Source organism: Dermacentor andersoni, chromosome 11 (genome assembly GCF_023375885.2).
Source record: "Dermacentor andersoni chromosome 11, qqDerAnde1_hic_scaffold, whole genome shotgun sequence".
NCBI lineage: Eukaryota > Metazoa > Arthropoda > Arachnida > Ixodida > Ixodidae > Dermacentor > Dermacentor andersoni.
Window position 1 is genome coordinate 61,641,586 of NC_092824.1, and position 16,973 is coordinate 61,658,558.

The 16,973-nt window shown below is 48.0% G+C and overlaps 1 pseudogene; it reads left to right on the plus strand.

Moving 5' to 3' along the window:
- The first annotated feature begins 15,327 nt into the window (after nt 1-15,327).
- LOC126518215 (NADH-ubiquinone oxidoreductase chain 4-like) lies at nt 15,328-15,921 on the plus strand (annotated as a pseudogene).
- The last annotated feature ends 1,052 nt before the right edge of the window (nt 15,922-16,973 follow it).

Sequence of the window (16,973 nt, forward strand, 5' to 3'; positions counted from 1 at the left end):
TTCACTGCGAACCTGTGTATGGCTAGCCGATTCGTCCGTCCGTCCATCTGTCGCCTGTACGCTGGAAACTCCTCCGCCGCCACCCCATGCGTACGCGCCAAAAAAGAAAGAGAAAGCGAGACGCGCGATTGGTTGCGCCAGTTGTGACGTCGTAGCTCTCTGACGCAGCCGAGCGCGCGCGCGTAGCAGTTTCTCTACGGCTCCGAAATGGTGGGCCACGTGTCATACGTACTCTTGAGGAACAGGCAGCTTTCTAACAGCAACGCCTCGAGCAGAACCGGAAACGAGCTCGTCTACGGCGTGCCGACACTGCAGCCCGGGTACAAGAACAGGGTGGTGCAGCCGAGTGCAAGCAGCAACTGCGTAACCGAGGATCCGGCAGCCTACCAAACCGTTGTTTAGTGAACCGTCGGGATTAACCCAGTGATGAAAACCGGGGTGTTCATCACTGTGTTAATCCCAGTGCTTGGGCAGTGATTTCTTCTTAAAATTCACCGTTTCAAAAAGTTTCTGTAGCAGCTGTATGCAGAATCGCCGTTGCCCGCAATATGCGGATCCTCGGTCGTGAACACGTCGCCCGAAACGGCACGCTTCCTGCACGCTCCTCCTATCGGCAATGAGCTGCCGCGCATATGCTTGCGCGAAATGAGTTTGCGAAAAAGGAGAATTTTGTTTTTTTGGACTCGGGGTCAAGGACGCGTGTAGCGATAACAATTCGGCTGCGTCGTAGTGACTGCATAGGATAGGATAGGAAAATTTTTTTAATGCTGGCAACCGACGGTTTAATGAGTCGTGACGCTGGCCAAGCATCGACTCGGGGCTATGCCCTACTCTGCACTGCCCCAGTTTGGCCTGTTTGTGGTGGGTCGTGAGGCTTGTGCTTTTCTAGCGCACCCCGGGCCCTGCTGGACGGCCCATAGCTGAGTGTCCGTGTCTATAGACTTCGAAGTTCTTGCGGGTATGTCCTGGAGTTTGCTTCGGTCGGGAACCTGGCACAGTCCAACACGATGTTCCATTGGTCCGCCGGATCCACTGCAGAAACACCGCACACACCACTTGCTAGAGTTCTGGGTGAAGCACGTGTAGTACTGCCGGTGCGAGGAGGAATCCGGTCTGTATCAGTCTTTGGATGACGGCATCCTCCCAACTGAGTGCCAGGTGGGGAGGCGGCGTTGTCCGTCGAGCTAAGCGGTAACACTTAGCGGCTTCGCCCTGACTGGTCACTCGGTCCTTGGTTTCGAACCCCCACAGGGAACCGTCAGTGTCGGGGACGCGGAGGGTAAGCGCTCGCGCCGCCGAATGGGCCGTCTCGTTCTGGTTGGATGAGGATGCACACTCGCCGGCATGCGCCGGGAACCACTTGATACGGATGGTGCTGCCGCGGTCTTGGAGCTGGAGCTTGCCGATGATGGCGGCCGTCGGCGCGCACACTCGGCCCTTGGCAAAGTTCTTCGAGTCGCTGAGCACGGTGCGATACTCGGCGTCGGAGATCGCCAGAGCGATGGCAACCTCCTCGGCGTCTCTGGCGTCTGTGAAACGCACCCTCGCCGCCGTTGTCGTCGTGCCGGCAGGCGCCGCAACGACCACACGCAACGACACGACGGGCATGCCCGCCCGTCGTGTCGAGACTCGGTGTATGAGCCGGATGGCGTCCATTCCCTTGGTGGTAAGCGTGTTGATGGTCTCGTCGTTGCGGCCGCTCTTGCTTAGCAGCCGGCCCAGGGCCCTAATCTTGGACATTCGGGGATGCGTTACCCCGATGCAGTCACGATCTTGATGTGATGCACTCCCGAGGTGGAGCGCGTTTCCGTCCCGGTCGTAGCGGTGTGATGACGAACAGCTCTGACTTGGCGGGCAAGCACATTAGGCCGATGCCGTCAAGGTGCTGCTTGATGGCGGTAACCGCCGCTTGCAGCTGTTGCTCGATGCTGGCGTCCGTGCCGCCAGCCACCCACACGGTGATGTCGTCGGCGTAAATCGTATGCCGGACGCCGGTCCCCTCTACTGCCCTCGCTATCCCGATCATAACGAGGTTGAAGCTCAACGGCGAGATGACCGAGCCCTGCGGGGTACCCGTGCTGCTGAGCTCCGGCGTGCAGTTCCACCGTGCGATTGGTCAAGAAGTCTTGGATGCAATTGTAGCATATTACCCCCATGTTGAGTCTTGATACTTGTGCTAATATGGCTGAGTGTTTCACTTTGTAAAATGCGCTTTGTAATTCGAGCCCCAGAATTATTTGCTGTCCTGTCTCGTTGTCGATGAATTCTTGTTCCAGTTCTAGCATGTCATCTTGTGTGCTGAGTCTGTGCTGGAAGCCGATCATCGTGTCCGGATAGGGGCCTTCCTGCTCCAGTTATTCCTGCCACTAAGTGGCTGTCACGTGCTCCAGCACCTTGCCCATGCTGGACATGAGCGAGATAGGACGGAGGCTGCCAATGTCCGGTGGTTTTCACGGTTTCGGGATCAGGATTGTTCTCGCCCTTTTCCACTGTCGGTGGAGCTTGCCCCAATGCCAGCATTCGTTGATATAAAGGGTTAGGGTCTCGAGAAATGCATCGTCGAGGTTGCGTAGCATCTTGTTGGTAATGCGATCGGCGCCGGCTGCTGAGCGAGTGTTGAGCTCGTGCATAGCTAGCTACCCGTACCTCTGACATGGTAATGTCTCGTTCGAGCCATGCGTTGGACAGCCCCCCGTACGGCGGGTGGGTTTCCGTTGGATTGTCCGGCAGATACTTGGCTTCCAGGCTCTTGATAACAGCGCTTTTTCCCTGTTGTTGCGTGGTGGTGTGCATGAGGCGGGCCAGGTGGTCACGCTGGTGTGACTTGGTTTTACTTTCGTTTAGGAGGTGCCGAAATAGATTCCAGGTGCAACCGCGATGCAGTTTCCTGTCAGCTCGGTCACAGATTTAGTTCCACTGCTGACGGCACAGGACCTTGCAGTAGTGTTCGATGGCCCTGTCTAAGTCGTCCACCTTCATTCTCAATTTGCGATTCAGCCGTTGCCGCTTCCAGCGCGCCTCTATTGAACGTTTGGCCTCGATCAGATGGGCCAGGCGGCGGCTGTTCATGGTGACGACGTCCTCGTCCGTTTCGATGGTCTTGGTGGCCGAGTGGACTGCATCACGTAGCTCTGCAGTCCAGGTATCGATGTCTGTGATGTGTTGTGATGTGGTGGGGCGTCCTTTACGGAAGCCGTCCCAGTCCGTCCACTTGTGTATAATGGTGTTGCCCCGGAATTGGTTGGGTATCGTAAGTTCGAGGATGTAGTGGTCGCTTCCCATGTTGACGCCGGTGTTGTGCCATGTTACTTTGTCCATGGGGTCGTTTTTGATGACTTTAAGGTCTGTTGGGGTGTCTCGTGCTACGCAATTGCCGATGCGGATGGGATGAGCGGGGTCCGTGATCAGGGCGCGGCTTTTGTCCGAGGTATCCTGTAATAGGTCCCGTCCCTTGACCGTGTCTTTCACGTAACCCAACGCACGATTCGCGGTGTTGAACTCCCATCCGATTAGCAACATGTTGTCTTTGGCTTGGGTGCTGGCTTTGTGTAGTATATTCTTAAATTCCTGTCTTTGGTGCTTGGGATCACTGTAGATGTTGGCGATGAACAGGCTGCCTTTCCGTTGTTTGCTTGGGATGATTTCCGTGAAGGTGTATTTCACCCTGCTGCCGCCGTGTTTGAGTTGGTGCTCGATGAACGTGGGCCATTTGCGGACAAACGCGCAGACGCCCCGTCGCTCCACTGGGCTAACGTGAGCGCAATAACCAGGGAGGGTGGGGGTCGCCGTCGCCGTTTCTTGCAGCAGGATGATGTCGGCTTTCTTGTTTACTGTGGTCATGTGTTGTTTCAGCACTGCTCTCTTGTTTTACCTGTGGCAGTTCCACTGCTAGACCGTAAGGCCCGGTAGCGATCCTATTGTGGATTGGGGCTGGGACATGGTTTTGGCGAAGTTGGGGCTCGCGACTGTTCATGGAAGTATGGGTGGTTGGAGAATCGCGCCGCAAAGATGGGGCTGCGTACTATGGGTCTGAGGGTCTGTTCAATGAAGTCGAAACGCTCTTGTATGGTGCGGAAGGACGTGGTGATCAGCTCCTCCAGCCGCGCCAGTCGTTCGTCGGTGACGGCAGCCCTACTGGCATAGGTGTTGGCGAGCGCTTCAATTTTGGATTCTAGCTGAGTTTCCGATTGGGTCAGATGCTTGTAATATCGTGATGAGGTGCGTGCTCGTTTCTTGAGGGTTGAGTCAGGGGTCTTCTCCTGTGGCTCGACTTGGGTTGTTGCCATTGATTGTGTGCCTTGGGGTGATGGCGCGTCAGTGTTCTGCTCGGGGATAACGGCGGGTCTAGGTTCGGTGCGTGCTCGTTTCTTGGGGGTTGGGTCAGTGGTCTTCTCCTCCTGGGTCTTGTCTTGGGTTGTGTCCATAAACAATAAAGAAAGGTAGCGCGTTTAAAAGACGGGACAAGAGAAGACACGCAGGGACGCACACAGCGCTACACCCCTTGAAGATGCATTACCCACAAGTCCATATTGCAACCCTTGTGGAAATGAAAGAACGACGATACTTACGTCTTGCGAGGTAAACATGGAGCTCCCGAATGGCTGTAGGTACTAAGATATTTTTCCACCGCATGCTCGTCTAAGCGATGTCACGTCACTTATGCATTTGTATACGGTATGTTGTCGCATTTTGTTTGTCTCTAAACAAAATTACGCGCTTCAGTTTGGCAGAGCATAATTCCATTAAACGGATAATTTCAAACTTTATTTATACTATTTTGTGGCTACGCGGCGAGTAGCAGCGAAGAATTTTCAATTGAGATATTGCATTACATGGACGTTTTATTTATTCATTTAGTCTTTGTTTGCTTACTTGCTTATTTTGTTTACTTATACTGCAGCTCTATTGTAGGACTATAGCAGGAGTGGAGAAAGAGTAGGAAATTAAAGGAGTTAAACACAAGAAAGTAAATGCAGAGACAAAACAAATTATTCACCCTAAAGCAATCGCCGTTGTGCACTCATCTACGGAGAGCAGGAATGCTTGCGTTCGCTTGACTCCTTCCCCCTTCTTTCTGAGCTCCGCGAAGTCTAAATGAATTACATCGAAAGGGACGCTTGAATGTTTAGGGTTTGTCATAACGTCTGTCTATAGCTTGGATTTAACTTTGCTCACATGGCAGAGGTCGCATGTGCGGATGTAATGGCTGATGTCGTTTTTTATGCCCGGTCATGTGAATGTCATGAGCAAATTCTTGAAAGTGCGCCAAAAGCCATCATGTCCGCCCGATCCAGGAGCGCCGTGGAGAAAATTAAGAATCCTTGGAACCAATGTTGGTGGTACATGACACTTTCCATTGATAAACTGGAGCGTTTCTATACCTTACTATACCTTAATATGATTGATTGCTTCTGGATTCTTCCTGAAGGTTCTGCCGACTACAAAGGCCCACATATCGGAAAGGAAAGAACGGTTGCGAGCAATGAATTGAACTTGCATAAAGAAAATTGAGTCATGCGCTATCTTTTGTAGCTTCTATGCAGACACTTCGAGAAGAGATACACACTTCGACGTAATATACCAGGTTAAAAAAAAAAATCTCCTTCTCCGACCCCGACGGGCAATGCAACGCAGCATTGCCAGTGCAAAGCTGTTGCTAAAACCACGAGCAACTCGGTCAGTCGGCCGGTGTTTTATTTTCACCGGGCAAAAACATCTGGAACAAAGGGGGGACGACGAGAAAGCTGCCGATACTGCAGCTTGACTAAGCATTGTCCACCCTGTAGGAGCAATGACAGGGTAAATATACAAGCAAAAAGCGAATAATAATACAAGCGAAAAGTGAATAATTAAAGTGACAAGGTAAACAAAGAAGCGAAAGCAAATAATTGTTATACACCAGTACGAAAAATAAACGCATTACATATGCATCATATTCGCACATAATAAAGCAAGAGAAGACAAATGGGATCGTTGTTCTGGGCTTAGTGAAAACATAATGATATAAAGCAATACAATTTAAGGAATGCGCAATGGACAAACAAGCTCAATACATTGGTAGGCCTTAGTGTTTTAATTTTAATGTCTTGCTGCTCCTATACGTTAAGAGTGCTTGGTAATGTGTCGCTAGGCTTTTGCGTTCCGTAAATAGTGCGTGAGAACGGAGTTTCCCCGGTGTGTTTATACCGATGGAAGTAAATACTTTGAGTATGTTCAAAATTTGCAAGTGTGAGAAACGTGTCGAGCTTCACGCGATTTCACCCAAACTGTACAGCGAAACAGCACCATTAGCGTTGCGAGGAACCAGGCTTAAGCAGACCCACCCACAGAAATGTCGTGCCCACAGAGCGGCGAGGACCACATCAGTTCGTCGGAAGATGACCACGTGGCACACACTAAATGCGGCGACTGCCATTAAAAACGACTAATAAAAGAACCAAACGCGCTTCTGTTGCCGCGTAACAGCTCTTTTTTTGCTCGCGATCTTATTAGCCGAAGTGCCACGTGATGTATCTCCGCGACGCCGTTCACAAAACTTCCCGAGACTGAGAACTGAGGCTCGGACTGCCCCAGTTGTTCCGTTGTGTTCTGTTTTGATGCCTACATTATTACTTTAAAGCGTTTACGCGTTCTCCGACTTCCAACAAAGGTGCCGAGCGTGTCGGGACGGTGAAAAGTCAATTCATTTCCTGTAGTTGTGCTAAAAGCAAACACAAGAAACGCACAGGCACACAACGCCACACAGGAGGCGCGACTGGAAGCACGGGTGTACCATGACAGCTCTGCTTGCGGATAGCTTTCCAACTCATGCAAAGCATTTATTACTGTGCTCGACTGCAACCAAATTAGAGAAAAGTGCCTACAGACCCTTATCGGGGGGCAGTTTGGTCTAGAAGAACGAGAGGATGCTTTCGGTGGCACGCTGCACATTGGCCCAGTGAAAGCGCACGAATACGAAACTATTACCGCTTCTGACCCGCTACTCTGCGATCAGTTGTCGGGAATGCAGCTGGGTTTTTCGTAATGCAGTGTGCGGAATACATGTTGCAAAATGTGGAGCGGAAGAGGGAAGACGTGTGCGGTAGTTGGCTGCAAACTTATTGCATACAATAATGAGGCAGGCAGGCAACGAACCTCTGGGGCCAAGTTCGCGGACCGCTGCTGCAAAAGTGCGGCCTGTGTGGCGGGCACTTCGTGATGCACAGCTTTCCTCGAGGTTAACAAAATTCGTTCATCCATCAGCGTTATATCGCTAACGCCCAAAGGAAGGACTTCAACCGCGCAACGCCGGCATGTGTCCGTACCGCTCGGTAGGGAGGAAAAAGAAAGTAGCACCGCTTCTAGCTGACATAGCAAGTTTCTCGCACGGTATCTACGCACATCCACCCCAACTCGCATGAAAACTTACGTCACCTCTATGCAAATGCATTAAGAATAAGTGAGTGGCGCCACTGTTGAATCAACTTGGCGAAGTATTGATGGCGGCGATTACAGACAGCATACCAATCTTGGAATATGAATGCATCGTGGTGGTCCATGGAGTAAGCGAGTGACTAGCGATAATACGCCTGTGCTACAAGTTGTTACAAAGTACAGAACATTTAAGATCGAAGCCTTGCGCACGGCGAGGACGAATCTACCCTAAGTGAGCACAACCGCGATCGCTCACGCAGAAAACAAACAATCCGGTAGCGAATGCACCGAGGAACGTTACTAATTGCGAAACGTGACGAGACGCCGCGTCAAAGTGTTTACCGAATAAAGAAATAAGAGCCAGAACGCACTGATCCTTACTTAATTCATTAAGTACGGATCAGTGGCTGCCCCGGAAAGGCAGTGGTCCCGGATTCGAGTCCCGGACCAGGACGAATTGTTCTTCAACGGCGAGGCTTTTCTTTCGAAGAACCCGTATGCGTTTACTTTCTAGCAATTGCTACGATTGAGTGAATGTCTCGTTTTCCGTTTATTAATTGTCGAAAAAGTTGGCCAGCTTGGCATACATTTCTAGCTCCGTTTGCACTGCAACTACACGCTGCTTGCGTGTGCTGCTCGCGTCGTTTAGGGAAGGATGAACGGGTTACAAAAGCTCATACTTGTGTTATACGAGCTGGCGCCAAAGCTTAGCCCCGTCCACCCGCTCACAGTCCACGACATGCACCGGAGGAGAGGTTTCCTGAACTTCACCGGCGTCGTGCAGATTTCATTGTAAACGCAGAAGCAACCGAGGCGGCTGAGGCAAGGAATGGACGCGTCACCACGCGATCTGCGTGAAGAGAGCCCATGGCCGAGCCTCTGATATTTTCGTAGCCGAAAGGGCTCTCGACGCGTTCGTTTCTCCACTTGACCGCCGCGTGACGCGAATGTTTAGCATCAACATTTGGGGAAGGAGGAAAGGGGGAGAGTACCTTGGAAAGCCACGCAGAAGAGAGGAGGTGAATGGAAGCAGAGAGCAGGGTGGGTTGCTGGGCGACTTTTCCATGGGACATTAGTGGGCCCGTGGATAAGTCCCCAAATGCATTGCAAGACAAGCTACTCGGCGCTATGGCATATATTGCTCCGTGGTTATCGTGGTCTAAATTAACGAAAAATTCACCCCAGGCGCCTTTTTTTCTTTGCGGCGCAATTTTGCTACACAATAGAACCGCCCCCCCCCCCCCCCCCCCACACACACATTTGTCGACGGATAACTCTGAAACGGACTACGTATTTCAAATTTCGTAAATACCTCGTTTTTTGGTGTCTGCAGCGTCCTCCTTCAATACTACCTTTAAAATCAACGTTAAGACCCCTAATTAAGGCGTTTGCCAATGAATGTGCTTGTTAGCAAACGAACTGCGACAGCTACTCCACCACTTAGTGTCGGTCACGCTGATAGGACGAGTATCGCAGAAAGCCCTATAACAACGCGTAAATGTCACTTTTCAAATATGTTACCCTCCAAAATGCCACAGTATATAAATACAACCTTGCTTGAATACACACTTACGCCCGTGCCACATGTGGTCCTTGTGGTGACGTAGGAGCCTAGCTGCATACGTCCCCATACGTGACGCGTTCTGGCACTGGTTATACAGCGTCTCGCTACATTGCTTCAATGCTAATCGCAATAACCACGAAATTCTTCAGGAGATGGGTTTCTCAAAATTTGTTTATTTTGTTCCAGTCATCGGTGGTGTAGAGTGGCGTAAAGGATGAAACATTACCACAACAGACGAAAAAAATATATGCGGATCCCACGCACTCTGGGAATCGACGTAAGCGAGGCTGCTGTGTGCGGTTTGCTTTGATTGACGATAGTTAGCGCTGATGTTTGCGGCGAATGTGTAATTTCTTCAGCGTTAAGCCTAATACGAGATTGGTGAGTTGATGATAAACGTTACGTCGCGTGCACCAGTGCAGTTTTGTCTGCGTAGTCCACAGAACACACAGGGAGACGTGTTTGCTTCTGGTGTTGTTGTGCGTCAGTGTTCATAATCTCCGAGAGGGTTGAGCATTATCGTGGCCTCACATGGCGCACCGCATCGCGGCATCAGCCGTCTGCACCACGTTTCGCTGCGTAGCTAAGAAACCCCTGTCCTGCGCGACGCTTCTTTCGGGCCCGAGTGTCCTCGACGCTGAGTGCACGCTATTTCAGCCATTTCGCTGGCGCGTGTATGCGTGCTCCTTCTGCAAACGTTGCCATCATGCTGTTGATACGCCATCTCCAAGCGCTTTCTTCGGGCTATGGATGATTATAATGTTCACGCTATCACAGCCCGGAATCTGCATATTTTGTCGCATGGGAATGTAAGCACGTAACCTGCCGTGCGCACAAACAGCGCATTCCGACACACGGCAGCGCCGGCTGGGATGGATGGATGTTATGAGCGTCCCCTTTGGAATGGGGCGGTGGGTTGCGCCACCAAGCTCTTGCTATTATACTGCCTAATGTCCTACCTAGGTTAAACACTGAAAAAAGACAAACAAAGAACATTATGAACTAGCACGCCCAAATTTTCTGATCCCCTATTGCGAACTGTGCTTTGGTAAGTCTCCGTCTTTTGTGGTTTTTTCATGTCAACCATGAAGATAATGCTGTTGTGGGGAAAAAAAGAAACTCGTCGTCGCTCCCTACAGTCTCAGTCGTATCAAACTCGCAATTATATATATGAACAGAACGACGTCTTGTTCAGGAAACTTCGCCATTCTATCACTACAGTATTATAAAAAGCGGTGCTTGTTTCGTTTCATCATCTACAATAGTTGGATTTTCGATTGTTCTTAGGTAAAAGGGATGTTTTTCTGCCTCAGCCAAGATTGATTGTCGGACTTGTGGCTCAAGGAAGCCGGCACCCCCTTTAGTCGAGTGCTGCGATAGGACGTATTTCCTGGAGAATGCGTGGCTTCACGCTTGGTAGGAGCTGCTCAGTAAGCCGTCGCTAAAATGGGTTCACCATCCATTCCTGCATGGCAGCGGGGATGCGCGTTTTCCTTATTTGTGGACACGAAAAGCGAGGCGCGTTTCGTGTTCCAACCTGTCAGCGCTGCCAGCATGGACGACGATCAACGGGCCCCCTGTGGGTTTGGTTGGCGAATCATCGTGCAGATACATCTTGGGCAAACGCGTCTTGCCGCAACTTCGGTGGGGTATCCTCTCTTACCTTGTACGTCGTACAGTGCCACGCGAGAATAACGCGTTGTTGCAGATCTGCATGTCTGAAATACACGTTGATGGGGGTCCACCCATTTCTCGGGGACTTCAACCTTGCGCCCTCAACTCGTTACACATATAGGCTTAGATTAGTTATAACGGGCACCAGCAAACGTTTATGCAGCTCGAATAAAAGTGGTTATATCTGCGACCGAATTTAATATGCGTTGCACCTTATTCAGCCCTAATAATATTGCTCGTGTGCTACAATGGCAAAAGCAGGTTTACGCGAATCGCGCATGTATCAAGCAAAAAACACATAAAAGTTCAACGACTGAAAACGACTGCCTATAATACAGCAGTCATAACCTCCCCTAAGCGAGGAAGAATCAGGCAGCAATTTTTGTCGCCCGCGAAGGTCGCCGGAAACTACTTCTAGGGGAAAGAGCGCGAAAGAAAAATATATCATAACAGAAAAGCTCTGAGGTCTGACTTCCAAGAGAGGTGCGCACATCTGGAAGCTTCCTATGTTCGGTTGGTTCACTTTTCTGCAGGATTCTAATTTTAGTAAGGAGGCGACCCACGTAGGCATGTACACACCCGTTTTTCATCCCTTTGGAGACTGTAGATGCCAGCAAACCAAATGCCCAAGGCTGCCTCACCTGTTATTGCTTCTTTTGTCAAAAAGTTAACCGGTTACACTTAATTGGTTACCGATAAAAGGTAACTGAATGGCAGTGAACATTACCGAGTAAATAAACTAACCGTTTGATTACAAAATTCAATATTACAATATTACAAATTGCAAAAGTCGATGAAATGAAACATGGATATCGATGAAGATTATTCGCTTTGTTGGATACTTCTAATCGATGAATCGATTAATCGTTCATCGATATTATCAACCTTATCAGGTACACAGCTTCGCTGTAGCATTTAGTGTCGAATGTTCGCCCAGAGTCCGGCTTTCTTCAACAGTAGAATTGCAGGCCACCACGGGCTCAATTTATATATTTCATCTTTAAGTGTGAAGCGTACTAAAAGAAAAAAAAGAAAAGAATGGGTTCGGCGTCGTGAATATTCACACGCGTACATTCATTCAACTCAAAAAAGAATAAGTAACAAAAGGTAGGAAGCGTAGGCAGCCAATGAATGCAAACACGTGTACACTTGTTCTGCAGCATCCACGAGGAGGGGGCGTGAAAGATACTGGTGGTCTCAGCGAACACTTGCAAATATTTTTTTCGGCTACCTGTGGCAGATAGCGGTGTTGTTGTACATTAGCTGTTCTACTCGAGGAGGCGGACATTACTTACAAAATATAGAAATGCATAATCAACGAATTACCAAAAATCATTATCTAAGTTTTTAACTAATTAGTTCGTGACACGATTGCAATTCACCAATTCTAGCCGGGGAGTTTGCAAAGCGAATCCGCTTGGAACAAATTCTCAGGATGACACCAGTTTCGATACAATAATTCCCGAAATTTGCTGAGAAGTGTATCGGTCTTCCAGTTACTTTTGTGCTTCAATGCATAAAACGACGTTCGGTTATGAAATATGTGGAAGAACAGTGCATTTTCGCTGCAAGTTTGATGACGCATATCTCGTAAGTTGTGTCATCCACTTAATGCTTTCCAAGTGGATATGCCTTGCAGTCTGACCCGCTAGAATTTGTAAATTGCAATAGGTACTGTAACAAAATTAATAAAAAAAAGTAATTATCAAATTTCTGACTATTCGAATATGCATTTCTATGTTTTGTGCAAATAATGTCCGCCTCATCGAGTAGACCAGCGCATGGACTAGAATTGTGCTATCTGCCGCAGGTAATACTCAAAAACTTGGAAGGTGTTCGCTGAAGCATTCTGTATAATGTTGTACGACGCAACCAACGGAACACAAGGAAGCGGGGTCACACGCACACGCACGCACACGCACGCACACGCACACACACTTACAGAGACAGACAGACACGCACGCACGCACGCACGCACGCACGCGCTCGCTCGCTCGCTCGCTCACACTCACTCACTCACTCACTCACTCACTCACTCACTCACTCACTCACTCACTCACTCACTCACTCACTCACTCACTCACTCACTCACTCACTCACTCACTCACTCACTCACTCACTCACTCACTTACTCACTCCCTTACTCACTCACTCGCACGCACACACTCCAATGCAATATCTCCCGCAATGGAAATCCGACGCAGACTGCTGACAGTTAACGAGATCAAACACATTATTAGGACTACTAACAGAAATGTAAATACCTTGCAAAAATGAGCTTCTTTTGCAGAGGGAGCCAGTAACGACCAGGACGGAAGCGCCAACATAAACTTGTAAAATAATGATTCCGTGGTGATATCTGCGAGACATGTTGCCCCTCATTGCTCCAACGCCCTCACGTCTGCCGCAGACACCGAGCGACTAGTATTTCAAGCACCAGAACGAGACAGCTTGCTGCGTGTAAAATCACCAGTAGTATGAAGAGGCCACTAGCGTCAAACTGATTATCGGCGTCTCCGTAGTTTTGCAAGTGGTAATCCTGAACAATCAGCCTGTGCTCTTGAGTGGCAAGAACTAACATCTTCAGTTGCTCATACATTTCGTGGAACTTGATCATACGGTATCCCCGCGTCTGCGTCCTGAAGGGTTCAACGAACGCTAGAACTCTTGGACATTCATTGGAGATGCTGCTGGTAATGTTCAAACTAGTCAAACAGACTCGGTCACGTCTACGCGCGCACTGCAAGCAAGCAGTAGTACTTTTCTTTGCAAGTGATTGATTGCCATGCTTTGCGAAAGCAACTTGAAGTTTGTCCATCAATGACCGTGGCGCCTCGTAGCCCCGTTTTTTGTTTAGATATGTGTGGAACGACGACCCCTTAACAGTACAAGGGGCGACTTCGTTTCTGTCGAGGGCGTCCTCGAGCTTCTGCAACGTGTCGATGCGATAGGCAGGGCGCTTATGCGTTAACGTAGATGTCAGCTCGGTACGAAAATACACGGAAAGCGGAAGTATCGCCAGAAGCCACAGACCGAGAAGTGCCTTGCGAGGTAGACCCATGAGACGAACGACTTTCGGCGGAGTAGCCGAGGTTCCCAGCACTGCAGGCAGAAGGAACATAGTCGCATCCGAGAAGCGGCGAAGAGCTGACCAGCCTTTCTCGCCGACTGCGACAGAGACGACCGCCACGACTGCAAGAATGAACGCTATGGTTGCCACGAGCTTCCAAGACTCACCGGCGGCTTCGAGGGGCGTAATAACACGGTGGCAATCTGCTCGAGAAGCGAAGGTCTCGTAACGGCGAAAGAATGTAGGGAAATCGTGATTACGAAGGCTTTCGCTGGGTACAACAAAGTCAGGCAGCAATATATGCCAACCGTTAGGTAACCTAAATTTTTTACGTATGTCTTCCTGAAGAAGGTTCATTCGTTTGACTGTGACGTTTTTTGAAATCAATAACGCAAGAAGATGTTTAGGTTCCCCATGGTCACAGAAATTATAAGCAACCGTAGAATACGTGCGTTTGAGGCAAGCCACTCTCAGTTGTTTTCCATTCAGGCGCTTTAGGTTCGAACGGTGTGGGATTCGTAGCTTCGCCAACATTTCCATGGACCCAGGGTTATGGTCCGTAGAACGATCGTGAGGCCAGAAAATACTTTGTATGACGGTTGAGTTCATACCAAGAATGCCAACTTCACCACATGTCCTCAGAGGTGGCCACGAACTCGTATTATGAGTTGGAATTTCTGAGCGGTGTCGAACAAACAGCCAGGTCAAGCATTTGGTCCGCAGTTCGTGCGGTATCGTCTCGATTGTTTTGAAAGACTCGCCAGGACCTGCTGCGACAAGTACCGGTTTTCTGAATTCAGTGATGCTTCTCCAAACATACGATTCGAGTCTTTTGTTCGGAACGCGCCACGTGGTTATCGGTCCGCCGAGTAGCCGCGTAAACGATGCGTGCGCTTCGTTCCACGGTTTCTTGAACGACACCAGGATTACGTCGGTGATTTTTGTGGACAGCGACGGGACACTTGCTGGCTCGTCTACTTCTGGCGTGGACTGAAAGGCGCTCGCCGCATCGTGATGAACCAATGCCAGCACAACGAAGACTGATGCAAAGAGACCCCACTCTGCAGAAGGCATGTCACTGCTGTAGATTCTGAAAGAGAAATAGGTATGTTATGTAAAGCTACCTGTTAAAAGAACGCAGAGATCGGACATTGGATAGTTACAAATAATTTTCTTGCCAGCGCCTCTTTCATAGAAAAACACTTGCACACACGCACAAGAGCCACCGAAACACCTAAATGCAAGGAAATGCGTGAGCAAAATGTGATATTTATGTAACACAGGAAAACCAGCGTGAAGAACAAGGATAAATAACTGAAAGTAACCGTTATTTAATATAGTGAGTTATTCATATCTGTGAAGAATGCTACTGTGGCGTATGCGCAATATGTTGCGATTTTTCTGATTATCATGGACCCATATGTTACTTTTTCTAATGATAGTGGTGTCTATGTTGTGCCGATGTTCTGAGGTAAACAGCTTTGGCTAGACAGCTTTGGTGTTTGGGGAAGACATTTACACAATTTTAGGGTCTCTTCCTTTTTTGGTTTAATATTTACAATGGAGTGTCGTTAAGAATCTTTTTGATGAGTGAATTTTTAGTGAAATGGGTTTATTGTTTTTATTTATAATATTAAGATTTCTTGTAAAAATACCAATATTTTTTCTCATCTTTGACTTCCAAAAGCACCTGTTGAAGCTCCTATTTCTTGGTCAATAATACTGGCTGGTGCTTCGTTAAAATTAGGTTTTTATGGACTATATCGTTTTGAAAGTTTTTCCTTTTTAGATTTAAAAATTATATCTTTGTTCTTGATTATTGTTTCAGTTTGAGGATCAGTTACAACTACAATTTCTTTGTTTATTACTGGTAGATATCAAAACTCTAATTGCTTATTCTTCTGTTTAAAATATAGGCATCTCGTTAGCAGGCTGTCTTACTTTTTTTTCTTATGGTTCTTAGGGAATATTAAAAATAATAGTCGGACGTGGGCTTTGTAGTTCAGGTCACTTTCGTTTGGCAACTATAATTTATGAGCAATTTTTTACTCTTAATCTATTATTATTAAAAGGAATAATCAGCGTTTTTCTAAATTTAGCTTTCTGACGATTTATGTTCAGAGTTATTAACATATCAGCCCTATTCACAATAAATCTATTAGGTGAAATATTTTTAAGAATAAGTTTATTGAAATTTTGAATACTAATATTATCCACTAATATAACAGTTATCTCCTGAAGCACTTCTTATACTCTATATATATACATATATAGTTATACTAACCATGGAGTAGGATGAATTTTATTTTGAAATTTAGGTATTTCTAGGCGGGAATATATTTTATTAATAATACACTTATTTCCAATAATATTTTGGTTTTTAAAGATTGATTGACAGGTCACCTTAGGCACGCATTTACACATTTTACTACTCACCTCAGGTATCCGCGTATCGCAACTGTAGCTTCGACCAAGGACAATGGAATTCAGCTCTACGCACCTGAAAAACGTCGTAGCGAAAGGAAATTAATCTCCGCTTGTGTTCCCTTCACAGCAACGCTGCCTGCTTAGTTTTTCAATGTAGTTTCACAGAACGTTGCCCAGAATTCAAGACGCCGCCTGTCTTAAATAAAAAAAAAAAAGAAAAGAAAACTCAATCTTCGTATTGACAAAACTTGAAGAACGGCCTATGTCGACTTAAATAGCTTTGTAGCAATGTTTGCTGTGAGCACTTTGGAGATTCGTCTGTGGGTTTGTCAATGACTCTAAACTCGTAGTGCACTAAGCGGGTGCCGCTTCTTACGTGACCGACCTCTCTATCCTCGTGCCCGGCAAGCTCGATGCATGATCGGCCCTCCTTCAACTAAGCAGTGATTAACCGTAGCAGCGCAGGCAATATCGCCCTAGATAAATCAAAGCTGTAGGCATTTGCTGCATGATTGGGTACGGACTTTGTGGGCAATTGGGCGCCGAACTCGTGCAGTACAACGTGCAGGGCCATTTCGTCGTCGTGGTGGAGGACGACAATGGCAGCGGCGCGTGCGGGACGACGCGGGAAATCAGGCTGCGCGAGTGTTGGTAGAAGAAGAGGAAGGGGCGGAACGCGTGAGATTTTAGATAGATAGATAGATAGATAGATAGATAGATAGATAGATAGATAGATAGATTGATAGATTGATAGATAGATAGATAGATAGATAGATAGATAGATAGATAGATAGATAGATAGATAGATAGATAGATAGATAGATA